The sequence below is a fragment of the Bactrocera dorsalis genome, chromosome 2 (genome assembly GCF_023373825.1).
Source record: "Bactrocera dorsalis isolate Fly_Bdor chromosome 2, ASM2337382v1, whole genome shotgun sequence".
Classification (NCBI taxonomy): domain Eukaryota; kingdom Metazoa; phylum Arthropoda; class Insecta; order Diptera; family Tephritidae; genus Bactrocera; species Bactrocera dorsalis.
Window position 1 is genome coordinate 20,967,636 of NC_064304.1, and position 15,220 is coordinate 20,982,855.

General features: G+C 34.5%; 2 protein-coding genes across 7 annotated transcripts in view; one reads left to right on the plus strand and one right to left on the minus strand.

The window, feature by feature from the left end:
• Window positions 1-15,220, plus strand: part of LOC105229917 (autophagy-related protein 16-1) — a 236,216-nt gene that overhangs the window by 83,350 nt on the left and 137,646 nt on the right. The gene's annotated exons all lie outside the window — the stretch shown is intronic.
• LOC105229838 (uncharacterized) overlaps window positions 1-15,220 on the minus strand; it is a 127,343-nt gene that overhangs the window by 62,075 nt on the left and 50,048 nt on the right. The window lies entirely within an intron of this gene.

Sequence of the window (15,220 nt, forward strand, 5' to 3'; positions counted from 1 at the left end):
AATGAAAATAAATTGTTTTTTAAATGCTTTATGGTATCGATGAGCTATAATTGGGTTTGAGTTGTGTTGCCAGACTAGATCTCTGAGTGATATTCCAGCAATAAGCTGTGCTCAGTTCGATCACCTTTCGCTTCAAACGCTTTGGGGCTAAGAACTTGCATATAATTTATTAAGGAGCGAATGTACATTCGAGCCTAAAGGGTTTTTATACATAAACGTTTGGAGAAAATTACAATTTTACTATTTTGAAATTTTTAAAAAATTAAAAAGGAAAAAAAAAATCGTTTTAAAATATGCTTTGCGTGTTAGAGCATTGATTCAAAAATGTTCCTGGTTTAAGTGTCCTTGAGGCTTAGAAAAAAATTTATACACAACCAACCCACTGATCTTAAAAAAGTAAGCCATTTGAATATACGTGGCAATTCTTTTTTGAAAATATTTTTTTTTATAAATTAAATAATAATTTTTTATTTTATGCATTTTTGCAAATTACTGCAATAATAAAAAAAATCTCTAAAATTACGTGGCAACCATGAAAATGATATGCCTTAAAAAAATTTGATTAATATTTAACAGCTTATTTTAGAAACCAAATTTATTTAAAAATAAAAGTAATATTTGCTTTTAAATATGTGGCAACACCATTTTAGTTAAATAAAAATAAAAATATTGAACCCTACAACATGCAGTTGGTAACGCCAGATTTTTTAAAAGTACAAACGTATATGGCAACACCATTTAAATAATATTTTATTTTGTCATATGAAGGTGGTACCGCTATCTGTAATGTAAACAAAGCTATAATTTCACATATTTAAAAAATAGCTAGTAAGTTTAATATAACCCAATAAAAAGATATGGCAACTCTTGAAAAATTTAACAGTGCTAATAAAATCAAGTGGTAACTCTGTAATGCATACAAATATTTGACCTCTATAACAAATACAATTTTGGCGATATGCATTCATATTTTCGCATTATAGACAAGTGTATTTAAACTATGTGGCAACTTTTTTTTTTGATTTTTTTGCGTTCTTTAAAGACATATTCAAGCTAAGTAGTCAAATGCTTTGTCAAAAAAACTCTGATAAAGAAATTATTTTTTCTATTCGTAATTAAAACTAAGTGGCAACTTTTTTTTTGATATTTTTGAGTTCTTTAAAGACATTTTTAAAGACAGCTTTGTTGTCTAATTCTTTGTCAAATTAAATTCTGAGAAAAATAACCATTATTTTTTCTATTCGTAATTAAAAATATGTGGCAACACGTTCTATAATATATTTTGATTTTTGGTCATATTTTACATACAAAATATTTTCCACTAGGAAATCATTAAATATCTAAAAAAATTTTTATTTTGTATAATTCAAACCAAGTGGTAACCTTAAATATAAACGAATGGTTTTAAAAAGCGTGTTACTTTTTATTTATTTAATATAAATAATATAACGTAATTATTCATTATAAATATAATATTTTATAAAGTAAAGAAATTGTTAAAAAATTTAGGTGGCAAGGCCATTAAACATTGTAATAGAAAGAAGAAATAAAAAAGTTAAAGCAGTATTCTGATACAGGGTTGAATAATTAAAATTTTTTTTCAATATATGGCAACCCTGCAATTTGGTTTTGCTTATTATATCTTAGTTATGCTCATAATAGATAAAAATAATTTCTATACTGATACTATAAAAATATATATTAATATAATATTTAAAAAAAAGGAAATATATTAAAAAAGTTTAGGTGACAACGCTGTTAAACGCAAAAGAAAATTAAAAAAATCAGTGATGTCTTCTAATATATATAGCCTGAATAATAAAAAAAATCAGTGTATGTGGCAACCCTGTAATTTTTTTTATTCTTATATTTCAATTATACTCAAAATAATTTAAAATATTTCTTATAGGAGAAAATTACATTTGTATAAATTCTCAGTTATGTGGCAACTCTGTCAAAAATTTTTCTTTGCATAATGCATTTTGGTCATATTCACAATAGATATTTAGTGTAAATAAAAAAAATTACTTTCATAAATTTTTAAAGCATGTTCAATGAATCTACAACTCGCAACATTTTCAAGAAACGAAAGAAAAACTAGCAACAAATATATTAGATGCATCATTTGCATTAGTTATTCATAGCTTGTCTTGTTGCATTGGTTTCTGTTGCAAAATGTTGTCCTTCCCCACGTAGCATGCCTTTACTTACGAGTGCAGTATGCATGCCACACGTCTGCGCATTGCCATGTTCGAACGCAAGCATCCACCCACAGGCTACAAGAAGCAACTGCAGCAGCGGAAAACTGCCAAGCAGCAGGCGACAACACTTGCTGATAGATGCGGAGCAAACTGCAACAGTGAAAAGTTACTTGCAACAACGTAAAGCAACTTGCAACAGTGAAAAGATATTTGCAACAGTGAGAAGATACTTGCAACGGTGCAACGAAAAACACTATAAACAACAAAGCGCGTTGTTGCAACAAGCAGCGTGGCAAATGACTTGTGTGACGACAGCAGAAACTACTTAACTTGCAACGTCAATGATAGATATTGCCGCCGTTGCTGTTGTTAGCGCTGCTGTCACGTCGTCAACGTGCAACACGTACATACGTACGCTTGTTTGTGTGTGTAATTATGCATGCAGCGTAGTCGGCTAACAGCGCCCACAACTTTTGCATGACAATAAAAACAACAACAACAGCAGCAGCAGCAGCGTACGCTGTTGCCAACAAATGTTGCTGGTTGCCTGAAAGAATTCAAAAAAATAATGTCTGTATTTGTATTTGTAGACAGTGGTCAGTTGTGGCATGTGGCAACTTGCTTTTACTAAAATTTAGTAATTTGTATTTTTTTCAATGAAAATTAGAAAAAATAAAAAAAATCCTTTGCTGTGAACATATTAAAAATTGGTGATGCCACCTAATTGAAAAAAGTTGTTTTTCTGATGAAAATGTTAAAAAAAATATCGTTTGCTTCAAATATTTTAAAAATTTGGGATGCCACCTAATTGAAAAAAAAAAATTATAAATTTTTACAATTAAAAGTAATAATTTTTGCAGCTTGACAACCTTAAGACACCTTGCATAAAGACGCACACAGCAACAACACGCCTGTATATACTAACTTGCAACATATGCATGCCAATTCCATTTCATGCACCTTTACTACCACCACCACATCGCCGAGAGACCCTTCGTCCACATTTCACTCCATTTTTCCTATGAATAGATAATCAGCGTCTGAGCGACGGCGGCGTTCTGCGTGCCCTCCCGTTGGGGCAAGACAAACAGCTGTCCTTTGCATATATTTCACAATAAACGACGACGCCTTGGCGTATGCACTCGAGTCATCGCGAAAGTAAATCAGCTCACCCACTGTGTGTGTTTAAGGGCACCAATTTGCCCGGCAGCATAAACAGTTTTGGTGAATTTGCAAACAAGCCGCGGACAGACAGCTGCTCGGACAGCGCACATGCACCATTTTGTACATGGTTGTAGTCGGTGCATTGTTATTGTTGTTTTGCATTGTATGTGATTTTTTGTTGCTTTTGCTTTGCCTCATATTTACTTTAGTAAGTTATTGTTTGCATTCGCTCGCTGCGGTTAAGTGAATTAATGCCACATATCAATGCAATCGATCAGTTTATTAACTAAATACTGGCCAAAAGCAAGTGAAGTCGCCAGACACACTGCGCTTACACCCATACACTGTACTTTGTGCGCTTGAGCGGCTAACTCGCAGATGTTTCAGGCTGCTAACTAGCTGGGGTCCGTTGAGTTGCCTGTGTCTACGGGCGCATTTCGGCATGTTATTACGGTGTAATCGGTGCGTTGGTGATTTAAAATAATTCATCGCATTGTGTGGGGGAATAATGGTGGAGTTATAGTCCTACTATGAGCAGAAAATAGTAAGACTTTGCTCATAATTTTAAAATTCTTAATTTAATTTATTCTTTAAAATCTATGTCATCCCCCTCAAAGTTATATTCTTTGACCCCATCACAGTTGAGCCCACGTGTTTTCCAATCCTCGACACAAGATCCAAGACTCATCCCTGATTTTGGATCCAATCGTGCTTTCGCTTTCCTTAGGCCCAAATGATCTTTAAAATTGTACCTTTCAATATTCTAACGATGCCAGATGAAGATCTCATACTGTTAACAGCGTTTTCAAACACCAATTTCTGTGTTTTATTGATGTGTTGATCATCAGTTGATGTTAATGGTCGTTCTGCAGGTGGTTCGGCGTCAATGCGTTCTCGACCCTCTTTAAATAGTTTGTAACAATCAAAAACATTTGCTCGCGACAAAAAATCAAAAGTATTTTATATAACAGAATTAGAATTTCAGAAATGTTTCAAAAACGACCTTATCTGATAAATTGTTTGCGAATTTCTTGTGTCAAAGTTTCGAAATGACCAAATTACCTGAGTTTTCAAAACTATATTATAACGAGATCTTTCTATATTAATTTGGGTCTGAGAATTGTCATTATGTCATGCTAGCCTTAGCTCAAAAATAAAGCTACTATGGAAATTTTAAGGCTGCCTAAGTTGGTTGTAAAATATTTTACCTCTTAAGTAAATATAGTTTTTAATTAATCCATACTCTTTATTATTATTACAGTATTAGATATTAGAGCTATTACTATGATTCACAGACATTTACTCCTCTTCGACAACATCATTATGAAATCCTTTTTTTATGTTTCCTAGCATTACATACACGCATCATACAAAACTTAGGCTACATTTTGCATTGTGGCCTGGGAATTCATTATAATTTATCTTAAATTTTTTGTCTACATTTAGGACTGTCTGTGTGACTTTTAGCAAGGTCAAGCACCTATTTACTTTACTTTAGTTACCTACCTCAAACATCGAATATCTTTACAAGAGTTTTTCGAAAAAACTAAGTACTTTTGATATTTCCTTCCATTATTATTATTATTATTATTATTATTATTATTATTATTATTATTCTATTTTAGATCTTAGTTTAGGAATCTATTATTTTATGTTTTAATAAAACGTTGCCTACATTTGAGCGCACCACTATTAATTTTAGCAAAGTCATGCACCTTTTTGGTTTTGTCTTTTATATATTCCTAGTTTTTTGGGTGCTTGTTAAATTTTTGAAAGAATCGTCATTTAGAAGTATCGAGAGCTCTACAGAAAAGCAGCTATAAATAATATATTTCTTTCACATATTAACAAAATTGGAATAATAATCATTTACGAGGATTTTTTCTTAGATATTTGGTTTCGAAAGACCTGGCGTTATCGTATGGCTAATGTATTAAAACTCAAGTGTTTCATAAAGTGAAAAAAAAATCGTTTCCATTTATATAAAATTTTAAGAAATTGATGGTGCCTGCTAATTGCCAAAAAAAAAAAAATAATTTTCTTGAGTTTTCACAATCAAAAGCAATATTTTTGTACATAAGACTCAAGTGTTTCATAAAGTGGAAGGAAAAAATATTTCTTTTAAATATAAAACCATTTACACGCCATATTTTTCAAGGCAGATGTTGGGTAGGACTCCGGTAGAAATCAAGGTACATTTTTTTCTGATAAATATTATATACAAAGTTAAAGTTCGATCCATAAAAATTTGTAGCCGCTTACAAACATCTTCCTAATGCACACACTCACACACACTTTTATGTGTGCCGCCTAAGCAACCTCAGCCATGGCAGCGCCTAAACCCAGGAAGGCTTTTAATTGGATCATTAGATTTTATTGAATCTTTTAAATCTGAAAATGGTTTTGAAGGGCTTGGCACAGCACTATCATAATTTTTTGTATATGCCCAAATGGGCTTTATACCGGCAAGTGGACACAGCAAGCTGCCACAGCAACACAATGGCATTTACCCGCTGAACTTTTATGCCGAGACAAAAGCAGGCAAAAAGCGCGACACAAATAAACTTAAGAGGAGAATAGGTAGAAGAAGCAGAGGAAGAATAAAAAAGCGTCCTGGCAGTGAGTCATAAATTTAAATGTTTATTGTATGTTGCATGCAATTTGCCAAAGCAAACACACTCATGTGGCCAGCACAACACAGCAATGTGCAACATAAACACCAAACAATAACTGAAATCGAAGGAAAAATAGAAAAAGAGTTATGCCATTGTACTCCGATAGCTCGGCGCAGCCACTCGCGACTACTCAGCGGAGCGTCTGCCTGCAAAACGCTGCCCATGCGCAATTGTTCATTGTCCAGTGCAATGGTCATTCAGCATTTCTGCGCCTCAGCACTCGGCATTTTCGCCACAGTTCCACAATTGACTTTGCCACAAACTTTACATGCGCACGGACAGTCACATTTGCATTTTCATTGTTTGTTTTGATTTCATTTCCCCTTTTGTTTGTTTGTTTGCTTTGCTTTGTTATGTTTGTGAACTTTGTTTTCGTTTTGTCTTGGTAGAAGAGCTTTTTCTGACGCTTTATTAGCTGCACTCTGCCGCCATGATTGGCAATAAATTGGCAAGTGCAGCTGCTGCAAAGCACTGTTTTTTCTAGTTATTGTTGTTGCTGTTTTTGCTATGCATACCGCTTCCGTTGCAGCATTCAATCAACATTCGTCATCTTGCTTTGTGCAACTTCGTTATTTTTCATTGCAATTTTATTCATATCAAATGGCCGCCAGGTAGGGCAGGCTTGCTGCGGAGAAGCTGCAGTTTGGGGGTGTGCGGTGTGTGGAGGGTAGAAATTGTGGAGGATTTTTGCCAATCATGCGACATTTCTTTATGGCCCAAAGAGATTGTGCAATACTTTGCAATAATTAATAGGAATTACGCAAGTAACGAAGGGTCATTAAAAGACTTAAGCAACGAACTCGGCATTCGCCTTTAGCTGAATTCATGTAATTGAGGAAAAATTGAGCTGGAAATACTTTTGTTCGAATTTAAAAATTAAAACGAATATATGTATAGAAATGTAAAAAGATTTCGATATTTTTTTTATAACTTAACTTTTTTTCCTTCTTTTTCGAACAAAATTTTCGAAGAGCTAAACATTTTGCCGAAATAAGAAATAAAATAAAAATATATTTTTCGTAAAAATTGTTCTCAAAAACAAAAATTTTTCTTAAAAAATAAAAAAATTAAAAATTCTTCTAAAAAATTAAAAAAAAATGTATAAGATTTTTTAAGAAAATTTTCTAAAAATATTTTCATTTTAAATATACTGGAATAGAGTTGCCACATGCTTGCGTAATTAATAATGAGTCGCAATTTTTTAATTGATTATTACTTTATGCTTCAATATATAAATAAAGCGTACTAAAGCTGCCTTTCATTAAACATAATTTTTATAGGGTTGCCAGTTATCTAAAAATATTGGCTCTAGCTCAGTTGTTTATCAAAATTATTCAGAAAATTTTTGAAATCTATATAATTTGATCAAATTTTGATGGTTTGAAAATTTTCCTTGAAATTTTTCCGAACAGAGTTGCCACATTTTGGAAAATTTAAAATTTTTTCGCACGTTCCTAATCATTATATTATTAGTTTCTAATTATAGCTGATTTAATTTACTGTTTATTAAACATAATTTTATAGGGTTGCCACCTTATGGCAAATGTAGATAATTTAAAAAATATTTGAAGTTCAGTTTAGTGTTGAAACTTAAAGCGAAAAAATTTAAATTGGTGCAAAATAAAATACAACTTATTTTAAGGATTTTTTCGCTGAAAATAATAATCGAGTAATAGAGTTGCCACATACTTGATCGCATTTACAAATTTATTTATACATTTAAGTTTATGGGTTTGTACTCTATTGCATAATTTAGAGTAAGTAAAGCTAATCTATATTAAAAATATTTTTTTGGTGTTGCCACTCTTAGTTAAATTCAGTGTTGATGACAAAATTTGAAATTAGTAAACGAAAGAAAAAAATAATACTGTAGAGCCATAACCAGTTAAATAATTTTAAACTAAAATTTGAAAAAAATTATTTTGGTAAATTTTTATATAATTTTTTAAAGAGTTACCACTAATACGAGTATGAAATTAAATGAGAAAACTCACTTTCTGAATCCGAAAGGGGATTAAGGATATGTACATAAATGCTATGTACACAATGTATACGGCTATTATAAACGATAATTAAAATGGCGTTGCCACCTAATTTTTTTGTATTAATACTTAAAATGATTAATGAAAAAAAGTTCACAAAAAAATCTAAATTTATTTTCTGAAATTAAAAAACTTTTTTGTCGCATAAATATTTAGCATTCTCTGATCGCATTCAGGTAGCTTAGCAACAGAGATTTTTATAAAATTTTCAGAACAAAAATAATCCAAAAAATTGAAAACTCATCACAACTAAATATCCACAAAATCAATTTTTCTATAATATCATTGCTTAGAGTGTGCTTAAGACCAAACTCATCATGACCAACATTGCAGTGAAGCTCATAAACACAGACGCAATTATTATTCGCATCATAATCAACAATAATAACAACACAAGAGCCGAGAACGGTAAGAGAGCGGCTAGCAAAACTCACTGAAATGCAAGCAAACACAATGCTTTTGTAAAAAATAACAAAGTAAAGAGAAAATATTTGTAAAAGAGCTGAGTGACCACACAACAACAATAACAAGAACAGAGTGTTGTTCAGTTCAATGATCGATGGATGAATTAGGAGGCCGGGTAGCCCACAATTGAAGCGAATGCTGTCTCTATGTTACGCCAAAAATCAACACACTTTCTTGGTTATATGTTTGAGAATACATATTGATATATGTATATATATATATGTATATATATATATATATATATGAGAACCTAAAAATTGTATATCTAATACTTTGTCTTTATAAATATCTGTGTATAAATACCCTGACCAGCAACAACTCATGTGCAACTCAGCTGTATAAACTGCTGAGAATAAGTGCGCTCTTGCTCTCAGCGCTGTTTTTTATATTGTTGTTGCCACCAAGCAAAGTGGCGCGTCAAAAGCGTAAATATTACGTTGCAATTGTCCGACGGACGCCTCATGACAATGGAAACATGTCGCAAACGCACACAGTTTATGGTACTATTTTTGTTGTTGGGCAGCTAAAAGCCCGAAAGGTTGCGTTGTGCGAGAAATATAATAAAAACAAGGAAATAAGCTTACTTCGCTTGCATCGCAGCTATAATACCCTTCACAAATAATTTCAGGCAAAGAATGATTGGTCAATTTGTATGGCAGCTATATTATATAGCGGTCCGATCTGAACTATATGTTTGAAAATTGTAGCGATGCTTCGTGTAATAATTTGTGCAAACTTTCATGAGAATACATTGACAAATAAAAAAGTTTGCCATACAAGAACTTCATTTTGATCGATCAGTTTGTATGACAGCTATAGGCTATAGTGGTCTGATATGAATAATTTCTTCGGAGAATATACCGATACTTACGACAATAATCCGTGTCAAATTTTGTGAAGATATCTTGTCAAATAAGAATGCTTCCCCTACAAGGACCTGATTTGGATCGTTCAGTTTGTATGGCAGCAATATACTATAAAGGTCTGATATCGCTGATTCTGACATATAAGTAGCTTTTTGGGGAGAAACGGACGTGTGTAAAATTTCAGAATGATATCTCAAAAACTAAGCGAGTAGTGCGCATATATACGGACAGAAACAGAAGCAGAGAATCAGAGAGACGTGGTTAAATCGACTCAGCTTGGCAATATGACTGTTTATACTTGCACATACACTTTATAGGGTCTCTAACGTCTCTTTCGTTCTTTCTTGGTCTTACAAACTTCGTGGCAAACTTAATTTACTTTGTGTAGGGTATAAAAATTAGTCGAAAACAAACGAAATAAATACAAAACAACACGAACCGATTGCAAAAAACCGACCAGCTTAAAAAACAAACAACCAAAACCAACAACAATAACAAAAACCAACAACAATAACAAAAATCAACAACAATAACAACAAATTACTATGCAAAGCCAGCATGCAACTGGATTTAATGCACTTGCGCAGTTATTATTGCGGTGTGGCAGCAAACAGCTACCAGCAAGCCGAGCCTCGTCGCAACCGTATAGTGAAACTCGTAAATGTGGCGGCTGGCTGCTTGAGGTGTGCATGGCATGCGGCTGCTTGAATGAGCATCTATGGCTAATAGTTATAGTTGCTGTTGTTGTTGCTGGCTGTTGAAGGCCGCTCTTGGCGTGCATTTGGTAGCTATGGCAATTACTGTGCGCGATTGTCAACCCACAGCAGCTGCAACAACAACAACAACTGTGGCTAGTGACGCTACACAAGATAAACAAAGCGTTTTACCTATACACACACACATACATACATATAGTGGTGCGCAATAACAAAGTGGTCAACAAAAACAATGGGCAAGAGGCAATCAGCCGGAGCAGCGTTTATCTAAAATTGCAACGAGTCTCACTCACGGGCTCTGAGTTGTAATGAGTTGACGACTAATTGACAGCCACTTGCGGGTTATGTTGAATACTATATTTGTGTGGCAGTGTGTTTTTGTGCTGATATGTGCCAAATGCTAGTCGCCATGTGGCAAATATTTTCATTGTGGTTATTTTTGGAAAAATGTATTACAGCAATAACATATGAGTCATAATAACTGGAGCTAGGAAATAGACATATTTACATTTCACTGTTTGCAGTTGAGTGTATAACGGTATTTACTGTGAAATTTGCGCAAATTAAGCGTTGATAGATAAATATATGGATTTTTTTGCAGGTTTGTTGCTTAAGTCTTTTGTTAGTGTGTATTGTAGCTTTTCGGAATTGGTGTGGCATGCAACGTGCATATTATATAATATATAATATAATCATACAATATACTCATACAAGTCCAACTGTCTGCTTTAACACTATCACCCAGTGCATGTTGCATGCCACATGTTGACTAGTTTTAATAATTCTACTGCAAATACAACCTTAACGGTGCTTGTATTATGATTATTATTATTTTTACTTTTCGTTCAAAGAAAAGCTGACACATTTCACAGACGCTTAACGGTAAAGCAGCGTCAGCACTTGGGAGTTGCCACTATTCCTATTTATACAAACACTGAAAATACACACAAACAAGTTTGCAGATATCAAGCGCGATAAACTACCGCTAAGTCTAGAAACGCTTAAAAAGCTTAGCATTTATTCTTTGCCGCGGCTTCTGGCGTTGTTGTTGTTGCTCGCGCGCCGTTTGCAAATATTATGCTTTGCATGTCGCTATAAATTAAATTATCATAACAAAAGGCAACGCGACAGCCGGCTTTGTGGCAATCAACGACCGTCGACCGCAAATGGTTGGGTAATACAGTTATTAGTCGCCTTGTTTGTTGTTGGCCCAATGCGCGAATTGAGTGCAGAGTCATGGGCGGCCACGGCTGTTGGACAGCACAATGCGCAGTCAGCGCGATCAGCGGGTAATTCGTTGCTTCTGCTGCTAATGCCGAATTGCCAAGCAGCAATAAAAATGTGGAAAAAAGCATAAAAATTAAGAAAACCGAAAATTGCGAACTCCTTATTTGTGCTCTTTGAGCATAATGCTGACACGGTCACCACGCGCTGTTGGACGTGGCATAATTTAGTGGAGGAAGCAGCTTTGTATAAATTCCGCGCTTAAGCACAGAGTTATGTAATCAGCGCCACAGAGCAGTCATTGACTTCGCATACCCAAAAAAAAAACAAATAAAGTGAAGAAAAAAAGATAATCAAATAGAGATTTAAAGCAAAAGGCCACAACTAAGTCACAACTACATTGTGAGGTCAGTTATGGGCAAGCGGCAAAGGCAAGCAGCTGCTTAAGCGAAAGGTGCAGCAACAGGAAAGAGAGCAACGAAAAACTTTCTCAGAAATTCTTTATTGCCTCATTATTGTTATTATTGTTATTATGATATTGTATTATTGTTTTTGTTTGCTTTTGTAAGTTCAAGTCTGCAGTTATGTGGCGGTTAAGTTGTGTGTGTGCGGCTTGTCTCCACTTCTCCACTTCTCCACTTCTCCTCTTCTCGATTTGTTTTTGCTCTTTTTTAAGGAAGTTGTTAAGCTCATATAACAGGACATTTAGAGGTCATAAACGTGGCGTTCTGTTGTGCTTTGATCGCCACTTTTCGCTAACTAGAATTGCGACTAGTGTTGGAATGATTCGCTGTTTATGCTTGTTGCAAAGTACATACTTTCAGTTAAAAATACGTTTGTTTTGGTTAGTGTTTGTATGAAAAAAATTATTATTTATGAAAATATTACATATAAAATTTCTTCATAAAAAGGTTAATTCGGTGTTGTTGTTAATTTTAACCTCAAAGATAAAAGTATTTCTAGAATTTTTTGTACAAAGGAGGCGGTTAGCATATATTTCAATTATTTAATTTTTACTCATAACAAAGTATTCAGACACGAGGCAGCTAATTTTTGATTCAAAATAAATTTTTAGTAGAAATTAGGAGAAATATGAATGGAAAATTGACGGCTGAAAAATTTAGTGAATATGAAAATGAGCAAAGTATAAAAATAAATATGAGTATAAGAGTGAGTATGAGCACTCGTAATACTCAGTAATTGTATAAATACACATATTGACTAGCAAGTTCGCCGCTTAAGTCTTTTGTGCCAAACAACTGCTGAGTCTAAACTAAACAATCTGAAAGCACTCCCCACACTAATGATAACCTAAAGAAACTCTCATCTTTTTAAAAACGTACAAACAAGCAAAAAATTCTTGCAACCGTTATAATCATAACCCCAGCAAAATTTCATGCATTTCCACATTTTTTGTTTTATTTTTTCTTGCCAAATTTTCACTGCCTAAGACTTGTGTGTGAGGAGCTAATCTGCTGCGCCTTAAGCAGGAAGAAATGTACTTGTGAAATTTCGCTGCTCACCTTTAACTTTCATTTATTGAAAAGCGATACTGCCATACACGTGCAACACGCCGCAAGGCGCACAAGCTTGCAACATGTGCGCACAGGCGACTGAGAAATTTTAGAAATTTTTGCTAAAACAAATTTGTATTTTTTTCTTTGTAATTTCCCCACCCATTGGGCATGAAAGGGAGTCTCATAGCATCGCCAGCAAATGGCCGCTAGTTGCAACAGTTGCAAGACACCAACACAGCGCGATTTAGTGTCGCCGCTGTGGCAAGTGTACTTGTTAGCTAACTCATCACCACAACTGGACAACAGTACCACTTGCTGCCGCTGTTGTTGTTGTGGACAAAGTGAGTGCCCTGCGCCTCTGCGGCTAACTGCCGGCATTCAAGTGGCGCCATTGTTTGGCGATTTTCAGCTTTTTCATTGTTGCTGAATGAGTTGTTCTTATTTGCTTTTGCCTTCTAGACGTGTTGTTGATGTTGTTGTTTCGCAGGCGAACGAGATTGATGGACGACAACGAAATGTGTATGTGTGTAGTTGTCTATGATATTGGCGGTTTGTGTTTGCTGTGTGTGCGCGTTTGTCACGACGGCGCAGCGCCGCGAGCAGAATCTTGTTCCGCTTGCTTAGTTCTTGTCTATTTCACTTATTTATTTATGCATTTATTTGTTGTAAGCTCAAAAAGGTTGTTGATCGATATGTTTGCGCCGCCCAGCCGTGATGACTTGCTAACACTTCAAAATGTGTGCGCAGGTGTGTATGTGTTTGTTTGGTTATTACTTTTGTAAGTGGTATTGAATTCACTTTCTTGTTAGCTAATTAAAGTATCTTGATGCGATGGGATTTTTGCTGGCTCTTTTAGCTCGAAGTGTTTGTGTAAACATGATTTGTGTGGTTGAGTTTTGTGATTTTTTTGTATTAGAGGTTAGTAACAGTGAGAATTAACTTGTTGTGTTCTTTCAATTGAGCTCAATTTACAAACAGATGTATCTAAGGTTTTCTTAAGTGAAGAAAAAATAAATGTAGTGCTGAAAAAACATTTGTTATACTCGTAACATGAAAGGATATAAAAATAGTTTTGTGATGATAGTGATCGATCAGTTCGTATGACAGCTATGTGCTATAGTGATCCGATATCAAGGATTTCTTCGGAGATTATACCGTTGCCTTAGATAATAAGCCACGGCAAATTTCATGAAGATATCTCATCAAGCAATAAAGTTGTCCATACAAGGACTTGATTTTTATCGACCAGTTTGTATGACAGCTATATGCTATAGTGACCCGATATCAATTATTTCTTCGGAGTTTATACCGTAGCCTTAGACAATAATCCATGTCAAATTTCGTGAAGATATCTCATCAACCAATAAAGTTGTTCATACAAGGACTTGATTTTTATCGACCAGTTTGTATGGCAGGTACCTGTGTAGTGGTCCGATCTGAAATATTTTTTCGGATATTGTACCGTTGCCTTGGACAATAATCCAAGCCAAATTTCATGAATAAATCTCATCAAATAAAAACGTTTTCCATATAAGAACTTGATTTTGATCGATTACTTTGTATGACAGCTATATACTATAGTGCTCCGATATGAATAATTTCTTCGGAGATTATACCGTTGCTTTAGATAATAAGCCACGGCAAATTTCATGAAGATATCTCATCAAGCAATAAAGTTGTCCATACAAGGACTTGATTTTTAACGATCAACTTTGTATGTCAGCTATATGTTACGATAGCGCGATGTCGGTGATTCCGATAAATAAACAGCTTCATGGAGAGAAAGGAACGTGTGCAAAATTTCGAGTCGATATCTCCAAAACTGACTAATCCGCGTTTAGTTGGCTTCTGGTTGTTTACAAAATATGTGTCTGTTCAGCTTGCCCAGTTTCCCTGTACACGACATAAGAACTAAATCAAATTGGATAGTTTTAAAATATTTGCAGCTACAAAAGCGGTTCTCACTGCCTGTAAAACTGTAAGTCACCTTGTATTAACCCACCAACAGTTGTCACTTTCTTTTGATATATTTGTTGCTTCCGCTGTCGCCATGCCGCCGCTTGCTGTTACATCACAAAGCATTCAGCAAAGGCAAATAAGTTATAAAAAATAACTGTAGCAATAGCGGACAATTGCAGCACACGAGACAATTATTTATTGAATATCGCCACAGAGTGCGCCGCTGCTTTGTCTTTTGTGCGCCCAAACAATGCCAATTGAAGAGGCGGCTTCAAGGCGGAAATCGAATTGCTGACAAGTAAAATGTCATAAGTCACCGCAGAGCAAGCAACGCCTAAGTCAGGCAACCAAATCATAACTGTATATGCGATAATCAACGAGTGGCAAGAAG